Source organism: Tachysurus fulvidraco, chromosome 10 (assembly GCF_022655615.1).
Source record: "Tachysurus fulvidraco isolate hzauxx_2018 chromosome 10, HZAU_PFXX_2.0, whole genome shotgun sequence".
Classification (NCBI taxonomy): Eukaryota; Metazoa; Chordata; class Actinopteri; order Siluriformes; family Bagridae; genus Tachysurus; species Tachysurus fulvidraco.
The window spans coordinates 199741-227154 of record NC_062527.1 but is presented as its reverse complement, the minus strand read 5'-3'; the positions used below and the strand labels follow the sequence as shown (position 1 = coordinate 227154).

General features: G+C 39.1%; 1 protein-coding gene and 1 long non-coding RNA gene across 3 annotated transcripts in view; both read left to right on the top strand.

Annotated features, from left to right (window-relative positions):
* The first annotated feature begins 242 nt into the window (after positions 1-242).
* On the top strand, positions 243-19965 carry LOC113639199. Of its 2 annotated transcripts, XR_007144271.1 has the most exons (5): positions 243-746; positions 907-1793; positions 3933-3984; positions 13113-13202; positions 17759-19965. It is a non-coding gene; the product is annotated as an uncharacterized LOC113639199 (long non-coding RNA). The 2 variants fall into 2 exon arrangements; XR_007144270.1 differs by lacking the exon at positions 17759-19965 and having other exon boundaries at positions 244-746; positions 13113-13848.
* A 923-nt stretch (positions 19966-20888) lies between these two features.
* The window catches only part of pparab (peroxisome proliferator-activated receptor alpha b), a 29714-nt gene continuing 23188 nt past the window's right edge, over positions 20889-27414 (top strand). Inside the window, exon 1 of the mRNA XM_027140852.2 lies at positions 20889-21059. The gene's annotated coding sequence lies outside the window, so the exon portion shown is untranslated. The remainder of the gene's footprint in view (positions 21060-27414) is intronic.

The window sequence follows — 27414 nt, the reverse complement described above, 5'->3', positions numbered from 1 at the left end:
CTCTCTCTCTCTCTCTCTCTCTCTCTCTCTCTCTCTCTCTCTCTCTCTCTCTCCCCCTCCCTCTCAAGTGCAAGACCATGTGGGGCGTATGATGAGAAAGAGGCTCACCCCACTGAGTCTCATATTTCAACATTAGTCAGCTCTCTCTCTCTCTCTCTCTCTCTCTCTCTCTCTCTCTCTCTCTCTCTCTCTTTCTTTCTCTTTCTCACTCTTCTGTCCACTCTCTCTCTCTCTCTCTCTCTCTCTCTCTCTCTCTCTCTCTCTCTGGTTCTCTTTCCTATGCTCCCTTCATTTCTTCCTCACACTCCTCTCTTTAAGACATGGGGGAGATTGCTGGAGCTAAGCTGAAAAAGCACGGCAGTGAAGAAGGGAAAGGGAAGGAAAAAGGAGACGAAAAAAAAAAACCTTTCGGCTGCTTTTTCTGCTGCAAGGGCCTCCCCACCAGCGGGCCTAGCCAGAAAGGGAGGGCTTCTGCTCTCCTAATAGGATTTAACCCTCTGTCTACAGCCGCTGCACTGCAGCCGAACCAAAACCTGCCAACAAGTCACACTCTCCAGCGCAGAGCTTGAGGTCTCATGCACCAGTTTTCGACACTGGAGATTATTTTTTTGTTTCGGTTTGGTTTCGATTCCTTCGTTTTAAGTCTCGCGATGAATATCATTTGTAGCTTTTTTTTTTTTCTTTCCTTTTTTTTGAGCAAGCTTTGGAACGTGGGATCTCTTTGGACATAGAGGTCTATACAGTAGGTAGGTCTGTATCTAGTCTTCCACCATTTTTACTTACGTACAAGGCTCCATGAGGCCCGTGTTGCTTTGCCAGGTGCACATTTTGGTCCTGCCTCAGTGCCAACTTCCTCTGTCTCATTCTTTCATTTATTTTCCCTCACTCTGTGTCTCTCTTTCTCAGTTCTGACAGGGCTAGTGGTGTACGGGAGCTGTGTCTGGGAGAGATGCCAATCGCTCACAAAAGACTGAACCCAAAGAGAGAAAAAAAACCATTCGGGCCACCGGACCAAAAGCAGAGCACAGATTTTATATGTTTTATTTATTTTTTTGTTGACGTGTTACACAGACACGTGAGAGGGAGCGTGGAGGGGAACGTGGCTCCGCTTTCTGTGGCGGATTCTTCATGCATCTCTCGCAGAATTAAAAACCCTCTCTGGAACACATGCTTAGAGGGAGCACTGTACTTCCAAGAAGCTGGTCGTGCTGATGGTTCAGAAGCCCAAGAGGCAAGAGAGAAAGGCACATCTGAGAAACGCCAAGAGGGGAGGGAAAGGAGGAAAGAAGAAAAACGGAAGGAGGAGGAGGGGAGGACCTTTTCCAGCCTGTTAAATGTTCCCCAGGCCCAGCCAGGGCGAAGGCAGGCACTGCATGCTGATTTGCATTCAGCGGACATGCTAATTGTGTGTTTTGTAACATACTCCATTCATTCGGACGAGGCTCTAGTCTACAGACGGGCTTCATACACGCCTCCCAGACACCCGCGTGGCCTCCTATTGTTGCTGAGGCCGCTTTAACCGAGCCGAACAGCTCCAGGCCCGGGCCAAGGCACGATGCAGAGCACGGGGGAAGCCTGGATCTCTAGGCTGCTGTGGAGAGAGGACAGAACGGGGAAACTGTTAGCTAGAGCTCGCTTCTCAGATCCGGAGTTCCTCTATCATCTCTTTCTCCCTCCACAACGAAGAAGATATTGCAGGGAAAAAAGAAACCTCACTGAGAAGGAAAAGAGGCCTGTAGGAATTCGAACCCGAGTATCCGAAACACTTTTAGAGGTTTGAGGGTTAGATTTCTGTAAGTTCCGTTGAGATTTTTTTTGTTTGTGATTAGTTTACACGTGTGTGTGTGTGTGTGTGTGTGTGTGTGTGTGTGTGTGTGTGTGTGTGTGTGTGTGTGTGTGTGTGTGTGTGTGTGCGCGTGAAATTTTCTCTTCTGTTTTTCAGTGACTTTATAATTCTAACGAATTTCCAACAGGTCGTCTGCTATTTGTTCCTCTTCACAGTATGGCAGGTGTTCATAACACCAACGTTACCTTTATCAGTACTGCAGCCGTAATATTTAGGATTCAACAATATATTTAGGATGAACAAACTTAGGTTTTATATTTGATATTTTATTTTAGGAATAATTTAGCACGTGAGCCAGCGAGAGTTTGTTGATGATTTTTTCTTTCATTTCTCCGACATCTCATGCGAGACAGAAAGTTCTGTTCAGTCTTCAGGCTTCTACGTTGTGCCTTCAGGTCGATCGTCAGACGTCGTCGAGGCCTTTAAAAGAAAATTCTGCACACTGGTGATTTTTGCAGCATTATTTTCCAAAATGGCGGCGTAATTGATTTAAAATGGATTCTGCTCCCCACAAATATTTTCTTCAGGAGCATTCTGATTTGGTCTGTAGTGTAACACAAACCTTTACTACTTACTAACACGAGCAAACCTCCTACAACATTATCATTTTTATAAAGGGATTTATTTCGGATCTTTTTTTTTTTTTTCAATATTTACAATTTTTTCAATTTGTGCATGTTTTTCTAATGATTTTATACATTTTAATGCGGAGACGCAATGTTAGGGATTAGAAGCGTGAAATCTACCTAAACGTATAATGTTAATCACATCGCTGTGTAAAAAAATGCTCTTCATTACTTTGATTTTCTACCGAGATATTCTGGAACGGCGGAAACAGACGAAAGTATTTTGATTACATCCCATCAGTCTCTTTATCTTGGTAACTATTTGAGTTGTGTGTTTGAGAAACAGACAGAGAGAGAGAGAGAGAGAGAGAGAGAGAGAGAGAGAGAGAAAAGGGAAGCGACCCTAAAACTTGACTCAGACTTATGTTGTTCCTGATTCGTTCCCGTGCCACCGATAAAGTCACACACACCCACACATCATTGTAGGATGATTCCTAAAGCTGTTAACATTAGCACCGTACATCCTGGATGCTAAGCAAACTGCAGGAACGCAGCCTTATTCCTCAGGAGACGAGGCCAGAGCCTCGGTGGAAACCTGCTCCACCATTTTGAGTTCAGTTTACAGAAGTACAAACGTGACTCCGAGCTTTTTTAACTCCGCATCACATCCCTTTAACAAGTTCGCATCATTTTTCGCCGATGAGTCACAAATTGCACAAACCGATCGATTTATTTCTTTAAATAAAAACTCGTTCCTTATCGATACGGCGTATACGCCATGCATTAAAAAATACATACGGCCTATTTGATGTACAAAGCCGTACTCTTAAAAAAATAAAAAAGGTGAGATGTTTCTGACGACGCTTCATATTTATATCGAAGTCGAACGAGTTGTTATCAGACGTTAAGCGGAAAATAATCCAAAAGAGCGTGCGACAGCGGGTTACGTTACACGATCGGCGTGTTACCTTTCTCGTTTTCTCTCAGCATCACACTCGTCCTGTCTCACTCGCTCAGCCTCTTTCTTCCACACAGAAATTTGGTGAATAATGTAAAACACTGAAAACCGAATGTGCACCTGAGTCTGGTGCCAAGTCTGCGTGTCCGTGCAAAAGTTTAATCACAGAGGGTTTGATTTCAGACTTATTTGTGTTTGTGTGTGTGTGTGTGTGTGTGTGTGTGTGTGTGTGTGTGTGTGTGTGTGTGTGTGTGTGTGAGAGAGAGGTTTAGTGTGTTAGATTAACCAGAAATCAAAGTATGCGCACGTGATTTGTTTTGAGCCTGACATAGAAAATGATATTAGACTGTAATGAATTTTCTGACCGATCAGCGCGGTTTCAGTTCCACTGTAAACCAATTGCCTTCATGTAGGCGTCTTCCTTCCAGTTTAAATCAAGGACAATAACAATCTTATCACAGACTTTCTGCAGTAATACATCGTTATATGTCTACAATAATAAGCCTTTTATTTTCAATCACAAACAGTGACCGAGTCTGACTTTGTGCTTTGCTGTTTTCAGGTGTGTGTGAAGCTCGATCCTGTCCTACACACACACGAGGCTTTCTGCTCAGGTGAGTGGCATGTGAGTGCTTCATCGCTTTCAAAATCAACAACCAAATTTAGTTATTTATTTATTTATTTATTTATTTATTTACATTTGCTGCTGGAAAAGAAGTTCAAAACATCCGAACGTTCGGCCCTTATTTACGCTTTTGCCGTATTTATAACACATTTATTACACAGGGATTCTAAATACTAGAGTAAAAGTCCTTGGGTAAATATGAGGTTATTTATTTCCTCACATACACAAACATACACCTAGTAAATTTTCCGAACCAAAGAATCACAGTTTGTTTGGGAAACGAAATCAACAAACTGTGACGAACCTCACGAGAAGGAGCACAATAGTATTCAGGAACCTCTGATGGACGGCAGGTGTTTCAGATGTGTTTAAGACTTTATGTCTTTAGACCTGGCAGAAAAAAAACTACAAAAACCAACGGCTCATTGTGGCTGGAGTCGTTAACCGAACTAATTTTGTGTTACTCGATCATTCTAATGAAAATTTGAACTTAAAAATATCGAAAGTTTTAAATGTAATATTGAAAAGCAAGACAACGATAACGAATGTGGTGAGAATGAGCCTACAGTATGTTCTCAGATCAGGAGAGGTGGCAAATTATCAGCAAATTATGACCTTCCGTAAAAACTCTTCTGATCCGTTGTCACTTTGTTATTGTAATATCCAGCACCAGCTTGTTGTAATCCTGCAGATAATAATGGACTAGATCCATAAGCATAGGCTTGAATCATCACACACTTAAATGATGGATCTAAAGAACGGGATGAAAAGATGACAGACAATTAAAGATCATTTTTAGGAAACAGTTTTGATTTCTGCTGTTTAGATAAATTTATAGTTTTAATAGATAAAAAAGGGGGAAAATAATAAATAAAAACCCAGAAGGTTATTTTTAAATTAGATTAAATGTACGATTTAAAAAGAAGAAATGTTTACTAATGGTGAAGCTTTACAAGACACAAACTGGTGCATAGGAAGCTGTCTGCTAAATGGTGTAAAAATAAATAAATAAATAAATAAATAAATAAATAAATAAATAACCAACCAAAAAAAAAAAAAGGTTACTGTTAAAATCATTCATCTAACCAGATTTTTTGTTATAACGATGAACTGAACATGTTTTTTTTTCTTAGTCCATTTTTTTTTTCAGTCCACTCAAATATATTCTGTTACACAACGGTTGCTTTTTAAAACAAAATAAAAACAAATAAATTAAAAACAACAAAACTTAATATAGTGTCATTTTTTTAGTGTTTTTTTTTTTTAGTGTTTTTTTTTGTAAAGGAATGCCCACTTAACCCTCACTACAATCCATACTGTCAATGTTTAAATGAATATAAACAGATTCCTTCCGTACATTTCTGTGCCTAAAGCGTCGGAAAAATGGCCGACCTTCTGGAGAGTCTCAGTGAACATTGTGAACATTATCCAGCGTCGTACAGACGAAAGTAAGAGTGTTGCAGTTTGGGAGACGGAGGACTAGATACAGGGCAGGCGAAGATAGAACAACAACAGAGTGACGACGTGTTAAATCAGTGCTTTTTTTTAATTATTCGACCGGCTTCATTTTGGTTGTCTGACTCGCATGTGATAAAGCAGCTTCACAGTGTCCTGGACTCCTTTTGGCTCCACCTTCCGCGCCTTGACCTTGAATCGGCGCCATAAATTGTTGTTTTTTTTACTTGTGCTGAAGTACTGACAAGGGTATGTGGTGCTTCTGAAACCCTCGCTCCTTGTCTACCCTGCCCTTTGTCCCCCCTTTTCCCTGCCCCCAGATGCTTGGCTAGAAATACAACCTGTTTGTGCATAAGGCATCGAGGCTGTGGCTCTGCTGCCCCATCAATGCCGTATGATATCTCCTCTGGAATTCTGCACATGCCAGGCATTCGGTTACTCAGCCAGATGGTGGAAACATCTTAAACACACCTCTAATTTCTGCTCATACCTCTAGAGAAATGCGTCCAAAAGATGCATGGAGCGAATTATTTCACGACTGAATATACTTTTAATTCAGATTTTTTTTATTTATTTGTTTGTTTGTTTGTTTGTTTGTTTGTTTGTTTGTTTGTTTGTTTGTTTATTTACTGATGTTCTGGAAGCAGTTTTAGTGTAGGCCCATTAGCGATCCAAAGGGTTTCGCAAGTAGAAAATGTACAAAGAAAAACAACTTCTAGCTCATTTCTCCACATTGTTTTGTTTGGGCTGCAGCCTACTTCCGCTTGGCACATTTAACCATCCATATTGTGTTTATGAATTATAAGCCACATTACATAAGTGCCCACTACACACACTCACACACACTCACACACACACACACACACACACACACACACACACACATTTCCACACCACCTTCCATACTACCCAAGCGAGCTCACAGGACCTCTAGAGTGTCCTTCTGCCATGGGCCTGCGCCCGGGTAGAGTTCCGAGGAGCAGATGGTATCTCTGCATGGCATGGGACATCACAGCGTGATGCAGCTGAATATATAGGAGCAAAACTGTCCAAGCAAATGTTAAATGCAAAACAGGATTCGGGAAGCTTACTATGTTTCAGTAGAAATCAGAGTTTGCAGTCTTTTTCTTTCCTTATTATACTCTTTATGTATGTAGATCGTATTTATTTGCTCAGAGGAGAAGAGCAGTCCTGGTTAAGCTAGACATAGTCTCAGTCTCTCAGTCCTCTAGGTTTTGCTTTGGAGCTTTAAACAGTCAAAAATATTTGAATAGTGCTCTATTAATAGCCTAGCAACAGATGAATTTCTGTCTTCCAATGGCAGAGGGGCATAGTTATGGCATGTGGTGTGAGAATGTGTCAGCCTGACAGATCATCTCAGTCACTGTAGCTCGTCTGCATCACAGCGTGTCCATCGCTGCTTCAGCTCTCTTTAACTCCACTAGACCATTCAGAATAGGAGACTCAGTAGTACATACATACATACATACATACATACATACATACATACAGTACATACATACATACATACATGCAGTACACACATACATACATGCAGTACACACATACATACATACATACATACAGTACATACATACATACATACATACATACATACATACATACATGCAGTACATACATACATACATACATACATGCAGTACACACATACATACATACAGTACATACATGCATACATACATACATACATACATACATACAGTACATACATGCATACATACATACATACATACATACATACATACATGCAGTACATACATACATACATACATACATACATACATACAGTACATACATACATACATACATACATACATGCAGTACATACATACATACATACATACATACATACATACATACATACATACATGCAGTACACACATACATACATACATACAGTACATACATACATACATACATACATACATACATACATACATACATACAGTACATACATACATACATACATACATACATACATACATACATGCAGTACACACATACATACATACATACATACATACATACATACATACATACAGTACACACATACATACATACATACATACATACATACATACATACATACATTCATACATGCATACATACATGCAGTACACACATACATACATACAGTACATACATGCATACATACATACATACATACATACATACAGTACATACATGCATACATACATACATACATACATACATACATACATGCAGTACATACATACATACATACATACATACATACATACATACAGTACATACATACATACATACATACATACATGCAGTACATACATACATACATACATACATACATACATACATACATACATACATGCAGTACACACATACATACATACATACAGTACATACATACATACATACATACATACATACATACATACAGTACACACATACATACATACATACATACATACATACATACATACATACATACAGTACACACATACATACATACATTCATACATACATACATACATACATACATACAGTACACACATACATACATACATACATACATACATACAGTACACACATACATACATACATACATACATACATACATACATACATACATACATGCAGTACACACATACATACATACATACAGTACATACATACATACATACATACATACATACATGCAGTACACACATACATACATACATACATACATACATACATACAGTACACACATACATACATACATACATACATACATACATACATACATACATACATACATGCAGTACACACATACATACATACATACAGTACATACATACATACATACATACATACATACATACAGTACACACATACATACATACATACATACATACATACATACATACAGTACACACACACATACATACATACATACATACATACAGTACACACATACATACATACATACATACATACATACACACATACATACATACATACATACATACATACATACATACATACTTACATTCATACATACATACATGCATACATGCATAGATACACACACATACATACATACATACATACATACATACATACAGTACATACATACATACATACATACATACATACATACATACATACATACATACATACACACACATACATACATACAGACATGCATACATACATACATACATAGATACACACACATACATACATACATACATACATACATACATACATACATACATACATACATACATACATACATACATAGATACACACACATACATACATACATACATACATACATACATACATACATACATACATACATACACACACATACATACATACATACATACATACATACATGTATACATACATACAGTACAGACACACATGCGTATATGCCTTATATATAAACAAACATTTTAAATTCGAATAAGGTTAAAATTCAAATGAATGGCAATACTTTTAGAAATTAGAATTCGGTCATTAAAGGTGGGGTCTCTGATATTTGAGAAATGCTTCAGAAAACTGAGTCGGGACGACAAACTAAACAAAAAACCAAAACAAACATGTAGCCAATGAGCAGAAAGGGGCGTGTCTTGTCGATATGGGCGGAGAGTGTGTTCAGTGTGCATGTGTGACATTAGCAGAAAGCGGTTTTAACATCGACATGGAGGATAAAAACAAAGAAAGAAAGAGAAGAAAGACTTACGATAAGGACAAGAAGTAGGACGTGTTAATATAGGATCAGCTTTCCAGCGCTGGAGAGAACTGAAGGAGCAGGAAGTTGGCCACATATTCACAGGTTGGAGTTTCCCGAGTCAATAACTCCTGAGCTAAACGCTGTTACTACACAAATAACACCTCTTTTCTATCGTAGTAATGTAGAGAGGCAGCTACAACCGCCTTTTGTGTAGTAACAGCGTTTAGCTCAGGAGTTATCGACTCGGGAAACTCCCACCTGTGAATATGCACACTGAACACTCTCTCCTCCCATATTGACAAGACCCGCCCCTTTCTGCTCATTGGCTACACATTTTTTTTTGATTTTCGTTTTGTTTGGTGGCCCAACGCAGTTTTCTGAAGCTTTTCTCAAATATCAGACACGCTACCTTTAAACGTTGGCAAGTTTAACCTTACTTAACTCAAAACAGGATGCAGCTGGTCTCCTGTAAGAACGGAGGAGACTGAGTCAGAGACGATTAGCGGACGGACGCCTGACAACTTTTTTTTCGACCTGTCACTGAAGTGCATTTTTTATATTCTGTTACCGTATGTTTACTGTAGAAATTATAGCTGAATCTGGCAAGTGAATGCAGAAAAAAAGCTGGTCGGGATGTTCACGTGGAACACAATGGAAGTTTCGACCACGGGGAACAATGGGCCTTAACTCATGATCGATCATTGGAGCAACAAGTATATGATTGTGACATAATACATACTGTCTGTGGTTTGTAGTGGCTCTGGCAGGCCATATTGTGGTCGGCTATTTTTTCGGAAGGGTTCGTGACCGTGTTGAAGAGATCTCACCAACAAGACTGAGGTTCCTCCCACACCTATATAACCTGTATATAAACTGTATCTGTCCCTTCAGCATTATTCTGTTCTATTTCCCAGTCTCTACACTATAATAAATTGGTTTGCCCCATTGCTTATGGGTTAATAGTACAGCCTTAATGTCTTTATGTGGTCTTTTTTAATCCCATCTGATTCTTGCTGACGTAAGAATATGATTCAGGTTCCTTTTGACTAAAGATTAAAGGTAGTACAGGTGAAAATTAAATAATCAGGTTGACAAGCCCACAGAGATATAAGACATTTGCAAGGGAAGTGCAATCCATCTATTTATTGTGAGTTTACAAGTTCGAACGCTGTTTGCGGGTTTTGTTTCGGCTTCGGCGGGTAGCGTGTTTGTCCTCGTGACGACACCTCGAGCGAAGCCTCCGCACGCCGTCCGTTTGTTCAAACGTCATATATAGGTGTTGGCTGTATTGGTGCAGTTGGTGGCCACAAATTATTTATAAAAAAAAAAAAGTCACTTTTTTCTGTTCAGTTGATTCTTCTTTCCGGATATAAAATTCTAACATTTGCCGACCGCTAAAAGACGTCAAAGGACACCGTAACATGAACAGAACGTCCTCTTTGTCAGGATTTCTTTTTCCAATTTTTTTTTTTTTTTACCAAGTTTCATCTAATTGACCTTTATCTTTATTAATCTTATTTATTTATTAATAAAATGATCTGTTCATTCTCAGTGCTTTGAGTTGAGTTGACAGGATGCATGTAAGAGTGCTTGGTCTAAAACAATAAACTGCCGACATATCGCTTCATTTCTGACGTTCACTCTCAAAACCCACAAAATGGTGGAACAGTGTGACACCGAAACATGACGTCATCTCTCAGCAGGTTAACAAAAAAAATAATATTATGTATTTATGGGAAACATTTGTACTCATTTCATTTAATCTTAGAAAAATTAATTAAATATATTCCAAAAAACCAAAACCCTTATCACACAATTTATATTTACACATGTATTGGCACCCCTGCATTTTGTTCACAACAGTATTACTAACATAGTACATAAAAAAATGGAGAAACTAAGAGCATTTCTCAGTACGGAATCTCTCCACATCCTTCACAGTTTCAGGTCATCTCTTGTGGAAGCTAAAGACCAGGGCTCGAGGAAGGCCACATCACAACCGTGATTGTCTGATCATTTAGGCATTTTTGTGTTGAACCGGACAAACATTTTTTAAAACAGGGAACTTTGCAAATCTCGAGCCATCTTTCGATACTTCCTCATTCTCACAGTACCAAAATAGGTCTGAGAACTCTTCTGGATCCATCATTACAGCTCCAGATGTTTTAAACTTCCTTATTATCTCAATTCCGCCTGTAGGCATTTAATGGTGTGTAGAGATTTTATAGCCATTGCCAGATTCATGAAGGCCAACCCACTTTCCTCGGTCCATTGGTGCATTGCTGACCCTTTCCCCTCTTGACGAACAACTTAGGAATTCAGGCTTCTGTGTCGTCTCATATTTATACCCCAGCGCGACAGGAAGTCGCAGATGACCGCTGAATAAAATCTAAACACTCAAATGACCTTTAAAAATATGTAAACTATACATTTTGTTTATTAAAAAGAAAATCGAGCAGCGCTAAAACTAATGTCAATGTATTTTAATAAGTGGAATATTTTTTCCTTAAACCGATAACCTTTTGTGATGCTATATATTATAACTGCAGACATTTTTTTTTTCTTAATCTTTTTTTTTTTTAACCACCTCGGCGAAAGAGTGCCAATAATTCTGGAGCTGACTGTAAAAATGATGTAACATCATCCATTTTCCATCCGATCACCTTTAATATAAGGACAGGATTGCATTCAGGTGTTCATGTATGCTTCAGTCTGTTCCTGCTTCCTGTGTACTTGACACTTCTCTGTTACAGTGAGTCTCAGTTTAGGTATGTTAGAGTCATTAGTTACATTAAATGTGCTGTATCAACTGCAGAGGTGATGGGGAGGTCATGGCGTCTGCCTCAGACCACCACAACGTCTGCTCATCCAGGCTGGCTGCAACACTTGTGTAATAGGAGCTTCTAGCATGTATAAATAGTTGTTTCAAGCTTGTGCCCATTAACCTGGGGCCATAGGAACCTTGGGCTCCTTATTTAGCCTTAGCTCTGCTCATATGACCGCACAGATTTCTCCCGTTGGCACCCGGTGCCGTTCAGCGGACGCCGACGACATGAAAAGGAGCCTGCGGTGTTATGGTTCACACGTTCGGTATAAGCCTTAGCTTTTAGTGATTACATGATTTATGTGCTGTTGCAGGATTGGTAAAACTCATGCTGTTGGAACTTAACTCGTATTCGTATACCAACCTATAGCTATATATATATATATGTGTGTGTGTGTGTGTGTGTATTTCTGTGTGTTAATCTACACGTCACTTTGATAAATACTACAAACTCTCTGAAATATTCTGAATAATTTAGCTGGAGCTACAACATTTACTGCAGCACATCTCTTACTCCACCCAAATTGGGGCAATTCATATTTTCTTGTGCACCCTTGCTTTTCATAGTGTACAGGGCAAGCAAAAAATAAATTCAATATTGTAATGCCTCACATATTTTCACACATATTTTTGAAAGCATGATTCAATTCCTAGTATCTATTCCTAAAATTTGGGTGACAAAGAATGACCTTCCTGCTGCCACGGCTCCTGGTGCACCAGCCCAACATGGTGCCTTGTCAAATTCACACGTAATATGTGGAAATTATCGCCGGATGCAACACAATTCCAATATAGGCAATTTTTCATATTTCTAAACACTATTGCTTTCTTTTTTTGCTTTTCTTTTCTTTTTTTCTTTTCTTTTTTTGTTTTAAAGACACATCACCATATAACAGTGTGCTTCCAGTTTTCAAGACTGCAGTTCTATTGAGAATCACCAGTGAACCGTCGTGTCTGTCATGTGACCCAGCAGATTTGTGATTGGTTGGAGCATCGCATAGCAACAGAAGAGAGTGCAGTTCTTCCAATAAGAAGCGTTTCATTAACTTTATGAACATGGGCCTAGATTAACTAATGGATTTAATGAGTCTTGTTTTTTTTCCCCATGCTACAGATGGAGGCGAGCAATGTTGAGGCACACTGGAGGGATGCACCAACAGACAACCTGGAACCTTCCTAGAGGACGATGATTTGCTTGATCCAGGTATTGTATGTTTACGTGAGTAAAATTCAGCCTGGCTTATATCATTTTATTATACTTTCCATTCGTAACTATATATATGTTTGTTATGCTATTCATTTCATTACTGTACCTGTCGTGACTCTGTACACTCGATGCAACCCTGTTTGCAGCCCGAGCCGGACCAGCTGACCGCTCTGTTAAAACTGTCCTTTGGGGTGAGGTAGTAGGTTGTATAGTTTTAGGGTCATACCCTTGCTGTGAGATAACTATACAACTTACTGTCTTTCCTGAAGTGGCTATAATATCATCGTCATGATGTGAAGTGACTGCTACGGTAATGGCATGCTGCTTACTGCTACAGCTGGCATCTTCCCTCTGATGTGTTTAGCATTAAGCGTGCCAATTTCATGAACTGAACAAAGCGCTAATTCTATTTCTTCATGTATTTCTTTCCCTGCAGCTGCAGACTGCAAGTCTGACTTGTTCAGTGCAATGAATGCTATGAATTTACCAGCCAAGATGTTTAGCTAGTTTCGGGAAGTGAATGGGCAATGATGCAGTGATAGTCATACATATTTGCTTGGCTTCTCTTGGACAATGCTTTCACTGTACTGATACCGTATTTATTTTCTGTATACACTGTCAATAAATAGTAAAGTTCTGATCATTACTGTGCATACTGTTCATGCTAACATACATGTCATGATGCTTCCTATGTCACGCTCACATGAGATTTAAAAGTCAGCAAGTATCTAACGCTATTGAATCATCAAGGCTTCTTCTGGTTTACCCCAAGGGCATTTTCTGGTGTTCGTACAGGATGAGGTAGTAGGTTGTGTGGTTTCTGGGTAGTCATTTTGCCCCATCAGGAGATAACTATACAACCTACTGCCTTCCCTGGAGGGCAGCAATTCAACACCTAAACAACAGTAGGGGGCAGCACTCACACTTCATTGTTTCAATAAAGGTTATGACCTGTATGTGTAGCACTTTATAGCATGTTGTTGTTTATATACACCATGTGCACAGTGTCTCAGTTTTGTCTTCTTGGTGGTTTCTTTACTGTTGCAAAATTATCCTATAAATCACGGGTGGAGAAACATAACAAGTACGATTAACTGATACAGTTAAAGACATTAAAATCTTACCATGCACTGGACAGACCCAGGTGACCTCAGGTTTGTATCAAGATGGCAAGAGAAAAGGAGCTATGGCACTTTTTTGAAAGAGCGTTGATTCTGTGGCGCATTCAAGTCTTCTCAGCTGGCCATGTTTTAATAGGACAAGAGATTGACATGACATCATAATTTGGATCTATGGGAAAGACAGTAAACAGGGTTGTACATTGAAAACGACAGCTTATGCTCTATACTTGTGATGCTTGCGCATTAGCAAGATACGTAAGGAATAACAGAAGTGCGACTGTTCTTCAGGTGATTGAGAATGTCAACACAGTGAGATCAGACTATTTACAAGAACCTCAGCTACATAGAGAGAGAGAGAGAGAGAGAGAGAGAGAGAGAGAGAGAGAGAGAGAGAGAGAGAGAGAGAGAGAGATTATAGTAGGAATGGCGTGGATAAATCCATCGATACCAGGAACCAGAAAAACGCACTTTAGAGATCATTTGTGCTGAAACCACGAGGTTGCTGAGCTGAGCAGGTCCAAAGACTTTATTATATGCTGTGGTGAATATTTTACAACCATGGATTTAGGTCCACTTGTCCCCTTAGATGGAAGGGTCACTGCAAATCAGTACAGATATATATCTGAGTTATATCATCCTGTGATGAATCATTTCTTTCCTGATGCAAGTGCTGTCTTCTAGGATGATGATGCTCTCATTGACAGGGCAAAAAAAGGATCACTGAATGGTTTGATGTGTACAAAAACCATAAAAAGTCATTAAACTCAACTCAGTTGAACCTTTTGGAAGATTTGGATTGACCTCTACCATCCAAAGCCAGTTAAGGAACACCGGCCTTGTTCCCACTGCTAACTGGTGACTCTTATTACACTTCACACTTGGGGTTAATCACATAATGTGCCAACAAGAAGACTAAGATTAACTGTAAGGAAAAAGAAAATAGAAAGTCATAATATATTTGTTCCATATACACAAAATGAGTAATAAAATGCTATAAATAAGTATAGCATGGGCTTTCTTCTTATGACCTGTTATTACCGTTACAAAATGTAATATCAGGAATATTATATTACTCATGAGCTTGATGTAAGTGCCCCAGTAGACTGACATGAGTTTAACAGCACTGTAAGACATGATAAAAAAAAAGGTTTTGACAAATTAAAACTTGTCTCGACTACTTGAGCTGAAGACAAGATTAACTTCAAGCTGAATTTACTCGAGTTTTTTAAGGCAGCATCAACTTTGGTTACTTAAAGTTTAACCATCTTGAAATGTCTTACAGTGCAAGTCTGTAATTATGTCTACTGTAATACACACCTTTGATAAACATATTGATAATATGGGATATTTGCATTTGATCATTTAAAGACTTTGGCATGACGGAATTAATGTTGGGTCTGTGATGAATTCGGAAATGACCCTGATCTATTAGTTCCTCAGGAGCTCTCGGTTCCACAGTTCCACCGGACTACAGACTGTTGTAGAAAGGACGTTATTTACAATGACATCATTTCCTGTTCAGTGTCACCTAAATGAGGACGAGGTTCACTTCTGAATCTGGTTCCTCTCGAGGTTTCGTCCTCGTATCATCTCAGGGAGATTTTCCTCACCACTGTCACCTCAGACTTGATCGTTAGGGATAAATGTTAGAGATAAATTTTAAACTTTACAATTTTTATACTTCTGTAAAACAGCTCTTAGTTTGTTATTCAATAAATTTCAAATCGAATTGAATTGAAATGAAAATGAAAATTCTTACGAGGCTGTCATGGGAGGTTTTCTCATGTGTTTGCTGTTCATGTTTGATTTGGGAGCGTTGAGCTCCAAATACAACTTGTATGTAATTTCAACATGTTTCAGAAAAAAATAAAAGGACTATTACAAAATATTCCTCTGGAAAGCTGCTGGTGGAAAAACCATCCTTACTGATCTGGGTTGGAAATTCAAAATCCACAGCTTACAGTTTTTCTCCCCAAACTAATCCAACAAGTGTGAGGTGTGAGTGAGATTTGTTTCAGCGACTGATCTATACACAGTTGTTTTAATTCTGAGTGTTTTGCTGTCTTACTCTAAGAGGAACTCTACTGAAATGATCCTGAGCTCTGAGCTCAGACAAAGAGTCCAAAATAGAAGGAGAAATGGTGTCACCTGCTGGTCGGTACGATACAGCAACTCGGGCAACCGAGACAGTACAAAGATATTGGTTGGAGGAAAGTAGTGTTTTTGTGGCAGTACATTTCTGTCAGTGTTCATTGCAAAAGGTTATCAATGAGGCAATAATGTGTGGCTCAGCTGTTAGAAGTTCAGAAGTGACACGGCAGCCACACAGCCACGACCAGGCGAGCTCCAACATTGGTAGACCTGTCTTCACTGTAGCATCAGATTCCTATCCTTGGCTATGAGAAGTGAAGCCCATTGAGGTGTTCTGCTGTTAAAACCAATCCTCCTCACCGTTTAGCATCTTTATTTTTCTCCATTCTGTATTGCTTTCTGTTTGATATCTTCTTACTTTTATTTATTCTGTTTTTAACTCAGTTTCTTATACTTAAATAGAGTTATATGCAAAGTTAAAATCGAGGAGTGCTGACCAAGGTTGTACAGTGGTTATATGAGTTAATGTAGACTTGATGTTTGCTTAAACCTGTCTGGCTGATATGAAATCGAATAAATCTGATGATTTTTATACATCGGGCTTCTGCCACATGATTGGCTCTTGGGATAATGGCATGAAAGTCCAAGAGGTTACAGGTTTATCTGTTAAAGTATCAGCTGATTGTAAATACTGTACATGCTCTGTACATGTTAGAGATGAAATAAAAACTGTGCATATCAATAAACTAAATGTAAGAAAGAAAAAAGAATAAATAGAATTAAAAGGAAAGAAAAAGCATTACAGCATTATATGATGTAATGTTTGTGTAGTGTAGTAGTGTGATGTATGATTATGTTACATGGTGAAATATTAAAGTGCAGCTCAGTCACAAGGAGTAACAGAAACGTGCAGTTTAGAGATATTTGCCTGATTGCACCAAGCGTATATAAAATTAATAATATTTACACATATTTTTTATTATTTTATTTACCGCTGACCGCTTTTCATACCTTCGCCATACATGTTGAATCTCCTATTTAATAAAAGTACAAATTCATTTTTCACTGTATTTTATGGCACATGATATTCTTTTAAATATCTCATTTTAAATTTCTAATTTACTGAAGCACAGAACGTCCATTCATGTAGTGATAGAGGTGACATCGAGCATGATAAATTGGAAATCTTACAGTCGAGTAAACAATGGTGAACTATCTCTTTTGAAATAGTTCTTGCAAGCTCTTTTTATTGCAAAAGCAACATGCAGAAGCACAAGAAGTTCACACTTTATGTCATGAAATCATCCAGACTTTTAAAGCATGCAATCTTACTGCCCCCAGGGAGACACAGGCGGCGAGGAAGAGAACGGATTCAGAGGTGTATTGCAACACAGTGCTGGTGTCCTCATGTTCAGCACCCCAGGGAAATTGGCGAAGGTTCTGCTTCACTTTAAGTCAGGAGTAGCTTGAGCACAGGCAGTGAGCCAAAGGATTTCAACCCATCATGTGCTGAATAGAACAGGGCCAGGAACAAACCCTAGCCCCCTGAGTCCTGTACTCCACCCAGGATATGGAGAACAAACATGTCGACCCCATTGTCCATGTACTCATCCAGCCCAAAGCATTCAACAACTTTTTAGTTATTTAATGACATGAAAAATATACACACATAGATTGGATTCAAGGCTTGTATGATGATTTAAAGTGGGGAGACAAAAGCTTTCTGTAGACATATTTCAGCTGCGCCATCTGTTGGTACGTACTGACACCATGCTCGTACTCCACATTCAAAAAGTCTCAAATCCAACCTATTTATTTCATTTCACAATTAGCATGGGTTTTATTTCTGAGCCTGGTTCATCTCAATGTTTCTTAATTATAGCATCTTGGGGACTTTTTCCTTTGCCGCTCCCTACACTGGCTTGCTCATTAGGAATTCTGACATGGATTTTGGTCTAGAGAAAGACTTCTGTCTCATATAAAATATGTAGGAGGATTGAAATAGAAAAAAAACAAAGCATAACTATGAAGAGAAGGAAAATACCCAAAGCGAGCTGTTGTTTTATTATTAGGTTGCATGACAGTATGAAGATGTTTTACAGTATGAAACATTAGATTTGTGCCTTAACACACCAAACATTAAACTAAAGAAAATTCTACATACATATATATTTTTATAAAGCTGGATTATAACTTTGCATTTTTTCCTACACATACATTTCTTAAAGTGTCTGTAATTTTAAAGACTATATTGACACATAAATAAATTGCCAATTAAAAGAAGCAGACCGAAACCAGTTCACAGAAGCCCAACAAGCGCATCCATATGCATTTAGTTATAGTTATAGTTATAGTTATATATAATGTTGCAGTAAGATAATATTTTGATATACAGTAATATACACTATACATCTATTAGTTCAATGCATTTTGTTTATAACCACAAATCCAGGAATATAAAAAAATATACATAGGATAAAAGCTGAAAAAAAAAATCTTATGTGTGTGTATATGTGTGTGTATGTGTGTACGTATGTGTGTGTGTGTGTGTGTGTGTGTGTGTGTGTGTGTGTGTGTGTGTGTGTGTGTGTGTGTGTGTGTGTGAGGTGGATTTGCCATATGGGATTTGATAGGGATGACATATTAGGGCCACAGGAATCTGGGGCATTCAAGCATTCAAAGCCACAGTCTCACCTAAACTGGACAGTTTAAGATTAGAAACAAAAACCACTTGGTCTTTTTCCAATCTGTTCCAACTGGATTTTTTGGCATCCATCTCAACATTTGATGTTTTGTGCATACTGATATGTTTTTCTGCTCCCTACTGTTGTAAAAAGTGATTGTTTGATTTACAATATCTTTCCTGTATTGAACCATTTTCCTGTCAACTCTTTTGTTTCCACCCAGAGAGCTGTTTCTCAGTCAGTGGTTTGCTTCACCATTCAGTATAAACTCTAGAAACATTTGTGTATGAAATTCCCTAGAAACCAGCAATCTATGAAATAGTCAGTCCAGCCCATCTGGTGCCAACATCAATGCCACAATCCAAGTCACAGAGATCGCACTTTTCCCCCTATTCTTATATTTAATGTGACCATTAGCTGTCACTCTACACTTGTATCAGCATGGTTCTATTTATCTATTTATCTTTGTGATGCTGCCACACGATTAGCTCCATAAATAACCACATGAATGTGCAGATGTATACAACATGTCTGTATATCATGTTAATGCCAGAATTAACGTTGCTTCATACAGAGAAGCCTACAAACATGGTCCGAAGGCTACAACAGTCATCACAAACTCTGTCACGTTCACTTTTACCTTCCTGCTGATCTCACGCTAAATGTTACCTACTTCCTGTAACCTGACTTTGATTATGCCTCATAAATCACATTTAAATAACAGGGATTAAGTCATTGATATCTGATGGCAATTTACTACAGCAAAACATGTTGTAGAATATATTCAGTTTTAAAAAATAAAAAATCTGTAACCAAAATATTCTAAAAGAAAACAAAATCCAATATGAACAGATGGAGAAGAAATTACAGTTTAAAACAAAATATTAATTTCTTTCTTTCGTTTTTAAAACTTTAAAACAGATTTTATTTCTATTAAGGCAGTTAACCTCTTGACAATGATTAAATTATAAGTTCTGTACAAGATTCAAACTAACTCTCTTCTTACGGAGCTACATCATCAGTCCTGATGTTCTACCCCTGGTTGGAGTCTCCTCACCCGGTGGTCACCCTGCTGGGGGAATTGATCTACATGGTCATCATGTCTCATGGGATTGTTGTGTATGAAGACTGTCATGTCTTCTTCTGAACCAATGTTGTGTCAGTCAGCCGTATGTTCTGGTCTTTATCAGCAATCAGGTCTGGGCTGAACTCAGAGGTTACGATGACCCATTAGTTCCTCAGGAGCTCTCGGCTGCACTGTTATAAACAGAACAGAACTGGGGCATGAAAGCCTTTATTACCCCCCCCCCCCCCCACATATATATATATATAATCTTAAGTTTTAAATGAATATTTTTTAAATGAATTTTTCAACCTTAATTGTATATATTCACTTATTTATTTATTTTCTTATTATTATATATGTATTTCTTTTTCTCTCTCTTCTGTTTCCATACTTCTGTAAAGCCGCTTTGAGACAATGGGAATTGTTAAATGCGCTAAATAAATAAATCGAATTGAATCGAATTAACTTTATTTTTATTTTGTTACAGTAGAACATCTTATATATGCATCATGAATATGTGCAATGCATTTGTCATGAATGCAAACACTACTTTGTATTTCACTCCATCCTCCATGTCCAGGTAATGGAGCCCAATCTCAGCGATTCTCTCTTAGGGGGCGTTGTGCGCTCGCGCATCATCCCGCGTTCCTATTGGCCCAGACCATAGGTGTGTCTAGGGGGATGTGCTCGAGCGTCTCCACGGTTACGGCGCGTGTTGCCTTTCGTGACGCGACTTCCGGGAGTTTGTTCGGGCGCTCAGGAGGCGGCGGGGAGAAGAGAGTTTGACAGCGGCGGACAAACAAGGACGCGTGGAAGGAGACACACGTTTGTCCTGTACTCCGGTCGTTTAGTCTGCCGAGAACTCTGCAATATGGACGCACAACAACTCCAGGTATCTGTCCTTAATACAGAGCTGTGACCTCTGTTTATTTACTGTAGTGTACAGTGTGTAGTGTACAGTGTGTAGTGTAGTGTACAGTGTGTAGTGTACAGTGTGTAGTGTACAGTGTGTAGTGTAGTGTACAGTGTGTAGTGTACAGTGTGTAGTGTAGTGTACAGTGTACAGTGTACAGTGTGTAGTGTACAGTGTGTAGTGTAGTGTACAGTGTGTAGTGTACAGTGTGTAGTGTAGTGTACAGTGTGTAGTGTACAGTGTGTAGTGTACAGTGTGTAGTGTAGTGTACAGTGTGTAGTGTACAGTGTGTAGTGTAGTGTACAGTGTACAGTGTACAGTGTGTAGTGTACAGTGTGTAGTGTACAGTGTGTAGTGTAGTGTACAGTGTGTAGTGTACAGTGTGTAGTGTAGTGTACAGTGTACAGTGTACAGTGTGTAGTGTACAGTGTGTAGTGTAGTGTACAGTGTGTAGTGTAGTGTACAGTGTGTAGTGTACAGTGTGTAGTGTAGTGTACAGTGTGTAGTGTAGTGTACAGTGTGTAGTGTAAGTGTACAGTGTGTAGTGTACAGTGTGTAGTGTAGTGTACAGTGTGTAGTGTAAGTGTACAGTGTGTAGTGTACAGTGTGTAGTGTAGTGTACAGTGTGTAGTGTAGTGTACAGTGTGTAGTGTAGTGTACAGTGTGTAGTGTACAGTGTGTAGTGTAGTGTACAGTGTGTAGTGTAGTGTACAGTGTGTAGTGTACAGTGTGTAGTGTACAGTGTGTAATGTAGTGTACAGTGTACAGTGTGTAGTGTACAGTGTGTAGTGTACAGTGTGTAGTGTACAGTGTGTAGTGTACAGTGTACAGTGTGTAGTGTACAGTGTGTAGTGTAGTGTACAGTGTGTAGTGTACAGTGTGTAGTGTAGTGTACAGTGTGTAGTGTAGTGTACAGTGTGTAGTGTAGTGTACAGTGTGTAGTGTACAGTGTGTAGTGTACAGTGTGTAGTGTAGTGTACAGTGTGTAGTGTACAGTGTGTAGTGTACAGTGTGTAGTGTAGTGTACAGTGTGTAGTGTACAGTGTGTAGTGTACAGTGTGTAGTGTAGTGTACAGTGTGTAGTGTAGTGTACAGTGTGTAGTGTACAGTGTGTAGTGTAGTGTACAGTGTGTAGTGTAGTGTACAGTGTGTAGTGTAGTGTACAGTGTGTAGTGTACAGTGTGTAGTGTAGTGTACAGTGTGTAGTGTACAGTGTGTAGTGTAGTGTACAGTGTGTAGTGTAGTGTACAGTGTGTAGTGTACAGTGTGTAGTGTAGTGTACAGTGTGTAGTGTACAGTGTGTAGTGTACAGTGTGTAGTGTAGTGTACAGTGTGTAGTGTACAGTGTGTAGTGTACAGTGTGTAGTGTAGTGTACAGTGTGTAGTGTACAGTGTGTAGTGTACAGTGTGTAGTGTAGTGTACAGTGTGTAGTGTAGTGTACAGTGTGTAGTGTACAGTGTGTAGTGTAGTGTACAGTGTGTAGTGTAGTGTACAGTGTGTAGTGTACAGTGTGTAGTGTAGTGTACAGTGTGTAGTGTACAGTGTGTAGTGTAGTGTACAGTGTACAGTGTGTAGTGTACAGTGTGTAGTGTAGTGTACAGTGTGTAGTGTAGTGTACAGTGTGTAGTGTACAGTGTGTAGTGTACAGTGTGTAGTGTAGTGTACAGTGTACAGTGTACAGTGTGTAGTGTACAGTGTGTAGTGTAGTGTACAGTGTGTAGTGTACAGTGTGTAGTGTAGTGTACAGTGTGTAGTGTACAGTGTGTAGTGTACAGTGTGTAGTGTAGTGTACAGTGTGTAGTGTACAGTGTGTAGTGTAGTGTACAGTGTGTAGTGTACAGTGTGTAGTGTACAGTGTGTAGTGTAGTGTACAGTGTACAGTGTACAGTGTGTAGTGTAGTGTACAGTGTACAGTGTGTAGTGTACAGTGTGTAGTGTAGTGTACAGTGTGTAGTGTACAGTGTGTAGTGTAGTGTACAGTGTGTAGTGTACAGTGTGTAGTGTAGTGTACAGTGTGTAGTGTACAGTGTGTAGTGTACAGTGTGTAGTGTACAGTGTACAGTGTACAGTGTACAGTGTGTAGTGTACAGTGTGTAGTGTAGTGTACAGTGTGTAGTGTACAGTGTGTAGTGTACAGTGTGTAGTGTAGTGTACAGTGTGTAGTGTAGTGTACAGTGTGTAGTGTACAGTGTGTAGTGTACAGTGTGTAGTGTAGTGTACAGTGTGTAGTGTACAGTGTGTAGTGTACAGTGTACAGTGTGTAGTGTACAGTGTGTAGTGTACAGTGTGTAGTGTAGTGTACAGTGTGTAGTGTACAGTGTGTAGTGTACAGTGTACAGTGTGTAGTGTACAGTGTGTAGTGTAGTGTACAGTATGTAGTGTACAGTGTGTAGTGTACAGTGTGTAGTGTAGTGTACAGTGTGTAGTGTACAGTGTGTAGTGTAGTGTACAGTGTGTAGTGTACAGTGTAGTGTAGTGTACAGTGTGTAGTGTAGTGTACAGTGTGTAGTGTAGTGTACAGTGTGTAGTGTACAGTGCGTAGTGTAGTGTACAGTGTGTAGTGTACAGTGTGTAGTGTAGTGTGTAGTGTAGTGTGTAGTGTTTAGTGTAGTGTACAGTGTGTAGTGTTTAGTGTAGTGTACAGTGTGTAGTGTAGTGTGTAGTGTAGTGTACAGTGTGTAGTGTAGTGTGTAGTGTTTAGTGTAGTGTACAGTGTGTAGTGTAGTGTCTAGTGTTTAGTGTAGTGTACAGTGTGTAGTGTAGTGTTTAGTGTAGTGTACAGTGTAGTGTAGTGTGTAGTGTTTAGTGTAGTGTAGTGTTTAGTGTAGTGTACAGTGTGTAGTGTACAGTGTGTAGTGTTTAGTGTAGTGTACAGTATGTAGTGTAGTGTTTAGTGTAGTGTTTAGTGTAGTGTAGTATACAGTGTGTAGTGTACAGTGTGTAGTGTAGTGTACAGTGTGTAGTGTAGTGTTCAGTGTAGTGTACAGTGTGTAGTGTAGTGTACAGTGTGTAGTGTAGTGTACAGTGTGTAGTGTGTAGTGTAGTGTGTAGTGTTTAGTGTAGTGTACAGTGTTCAGTGTAGTGTACAGTGTGTAGTGTAGTGTGTAGTTTTTAGTGTAGTGTACAGTGTAGTGTGTAGTATTTAGTGTAGTGTACAGTGTTTAGTGTAGTGTGTAGTGTACAGTGTAGTGTAGTGTGTAGTGTTTAGTGTAGTGTACAGTGTAGTGTAGTGTGTAGTGTTTAGTGTAGTGTACAGTGTTTAGTGTAGTGTGTAGTGTTTAGTGTAGTGTGTAGTGTTTAGTGTAGTGTACAGCATAGTGTAGTGTTTAGTGTAGTGTACAGTGTGTAGTGTAGTGTGTAGTGTACTGTGTAGTGTAGTGTACAGTGTAGTGTGTAGTGTTTAGTGTAGTGTACAGTGTAGTGTAGTGTGTAGTGTTTCGTGTAGTGTACAGTGTGTAGTGTAGTGTGTAGTGTGTAGTGTAGTGTGTAGTGTTTAGTGTAGTGTACAGTGTAGTGTGTAGTGTTTAGTGTAGTGTACAGTGTAGTGTGTAGTGTTTAGTGTAGTGTACAGTGTGTAGTGTAAGTGTACAGTGTGTAGTGTAAGTGTACAGTGTGTAGTGTAGTGTACAGTGTGTAGTGTAAGTGTACAGTGTGTAGTGTAGTGTACAGTGTGTAGTGTAGTGTGTAGTGTTTAGTGTAGTGTACATTGTTTAGTGTAGTGTACAGTGTGGTGTGTGTGTGGTGTGGTTTAGTGTACAGTGTAGTGTGTGTGTGTGTGTGTGTGTGTGTGTGTGTGTGTGTGTGTGTGTGTGGTTTAGTGTACAGTGTAGTGTGTGTAGTGTGTCTGGTGTGGTTTAGTGTACAGTGTAGTGTGTGTGTGTGTGTGTGTGTGTGTGTGTGTGTGTGTGTGTGTGTGTGTGTGTGGTTTAGTGTACAGTGTAGTGTGTGTAGTGTGTCTGGTGTGGTTTAGTGTACAGTGTAGTGTGTGTGTGTGTGTGTGTGTGTGTGTGTGTGTGTGTGTGTGTGTGTGTGTGTGTGTGTGTGTGTGTTTTAGTGTAAAGTGTGTTGTGTGTGTGTGTGTGTGTGTGTGTGTGTGTGTGTGTGTGTGTGTGTGTGTGTGTGTGTGGTTTAGTGTACAGTGTAGTGTGTGTGTGTGTGTGTGTGTGTGTGTGTGTGTGTGTGTGTGTGTGTGGTTTAGTGTACAGTGTAGTGTGTGTGTGTGTGTGTGTGTGTGTGTGTGTGTGTGTGTGTGTGTGTGTGTGTGTGTGTGTGTGTGTGTGTGTGTGTGTGGTTTAGTGTACAGTGTAGTGTGTAAAAAGTTTTGTGAGTGTAATTTATCTTTAACTACCTTTTATTAATCCTCTTGTGGTTAAAAACTTAAATGTGCATGAATTTATTTACTATAATATTTACTGTTTGTGTGATTATTCTGTGTCCCTAATGATTACAGTCTGTTTAACAAACCTACTGTATGACAGACTGGAGACTGAAGCTTATTAATGTACAGTCTGTAGGTCGCCTAGGTAACCTTAAGTCTATGTCATATTTAATGTGACTGCAGATCGACAGCTGAACTTCTACAGTAGGGACTGAAACAGAAGAAACACAGACTAGGTGCAGGTTTGTTTGTAGGGGGCTTTTAAAATGCCTCCTTAGTTCAACGACATGGCTCCAGGCTGTGATTCCAAGCAGATGTGATAAAGAGATGTGTAGGAAAGACGTGGTGGAGCAGCAGTCACAGGAACACCACCTCTGGTGTTATGTAATGACAACACGAGTGGTCTCAGGTGTTAGTGTGGGATAAACTCGTACGGCAAATAAAGCCCACGGAGCCTTTAGTGAACACTGTTCTGTGCAGCAGTTGGACAGATTGCAGTGATAAAGGCAAGAGGACCGACTGAACAGTTTGCACTTTAAAGTTTGTCTTCTCTGTTGCAAAGAGACGTTTTGTGGAAATATAAATAAAGTCGACATCAACAACAGAACAATTGTTTTTTGCCGTGAAAACGAATGACGTTGATTCAGCGATAATTTCCATACCGGTTTGTCCTGACATCATTCAGTTTTGTACAGATTTAACACGATTAGTACTTTAGGGTACAAAACTGAATTATTATTCCTATTTCATGAGAAATTCTTCCAACAAATTTACTCAAATAAATAAAAAAAATAAACAAATGTTCAGGTTTTATATTAACTACAGTGGCAGACAAGCGAGCAGTTGTAGTGTTGAGTGAAGCTCCCTGAGCCTCAGTGCTGTACTGCTGATGTGTACAGTGTAGTGTACAGTGTGTAGTGTAGTGTTTAGTGTAGTGTGTAGTGTACAGTGTAGTGTAGTGTGTAGTGTTTAGTGTAGTGTACAGTGTAGTGTAGTGTGTAGTGTTTAGTGTAGTGTACTGTGTAGGATGTTCAGGTTTTATATTAACTACAGTGGCAGACAAGCGAGCAGTTGTAGTGTTGAGTGAAGCTCCCTGAGCCTCAGTGCTGTACTGCTGATGCACTCCATGCACTTTAACTGCAGTTCATTCTTATTAACGTTTCCGAGCGCTAGTGAGAAGCTTCTATTTTGCACTCTTCTCTAATATAATACACGCTTTCATGGCTAATTATTTTATTGAGTGAAAGTATAAAAATATTTGCATCAATTTTATATTTTAATTGTGTTTCGCTTTTCCCTCTTTTTTCTCCAGTTATTTAAAAACATAAAAAAAATATAAAATTCACATTTGTTTACAATTCAGTAGGAATTTTTTTTTTCCCAGATTTTCACTGAGGTCTCAGACGTTGTGTAAAACACACGGTGTATATTTGTGTTTAACAGCCTTTTTAAAGAAAAAAAAATGACATATCTCTTACACAGTGCACAGATAAAATATACTAATTGTGACCAAAATTCAGCAAATAAGAAAGCATAAAAAAAAAAATCTCGTTTGTGACAAGATGCAAATTTGATGTTATATGAGTTTGTTAGAACAGTGAAAGCTTCTGACTGTTCCTATAAACTTCCATATAATTATATAGTGCATTACATTAACATTTTATTTTTCACACACATGACATGCACTGTGTTTGTAATGCCCTTTGTCCATCTTTGTGATTCTGTAACCAGACCTGATCTTCTGGGGCTTTATTTAAAGTGATGGTTAGATCCTGATGCGTTTGTGTGGGGATCGGGATGAGTTAGACAGGATCCGTCTCTGGCGTTGCTGCTGGAATGAGGTGAAGGAGTGTTAAATAGAGGACTGTCAAAGACGGTTGTTAAAGCAGTCTGGACATAAAGCAGAAGTCATTTTTTCATAGTGGGGTCCTGCTGAGTGAATAGCCTGAGCAGAC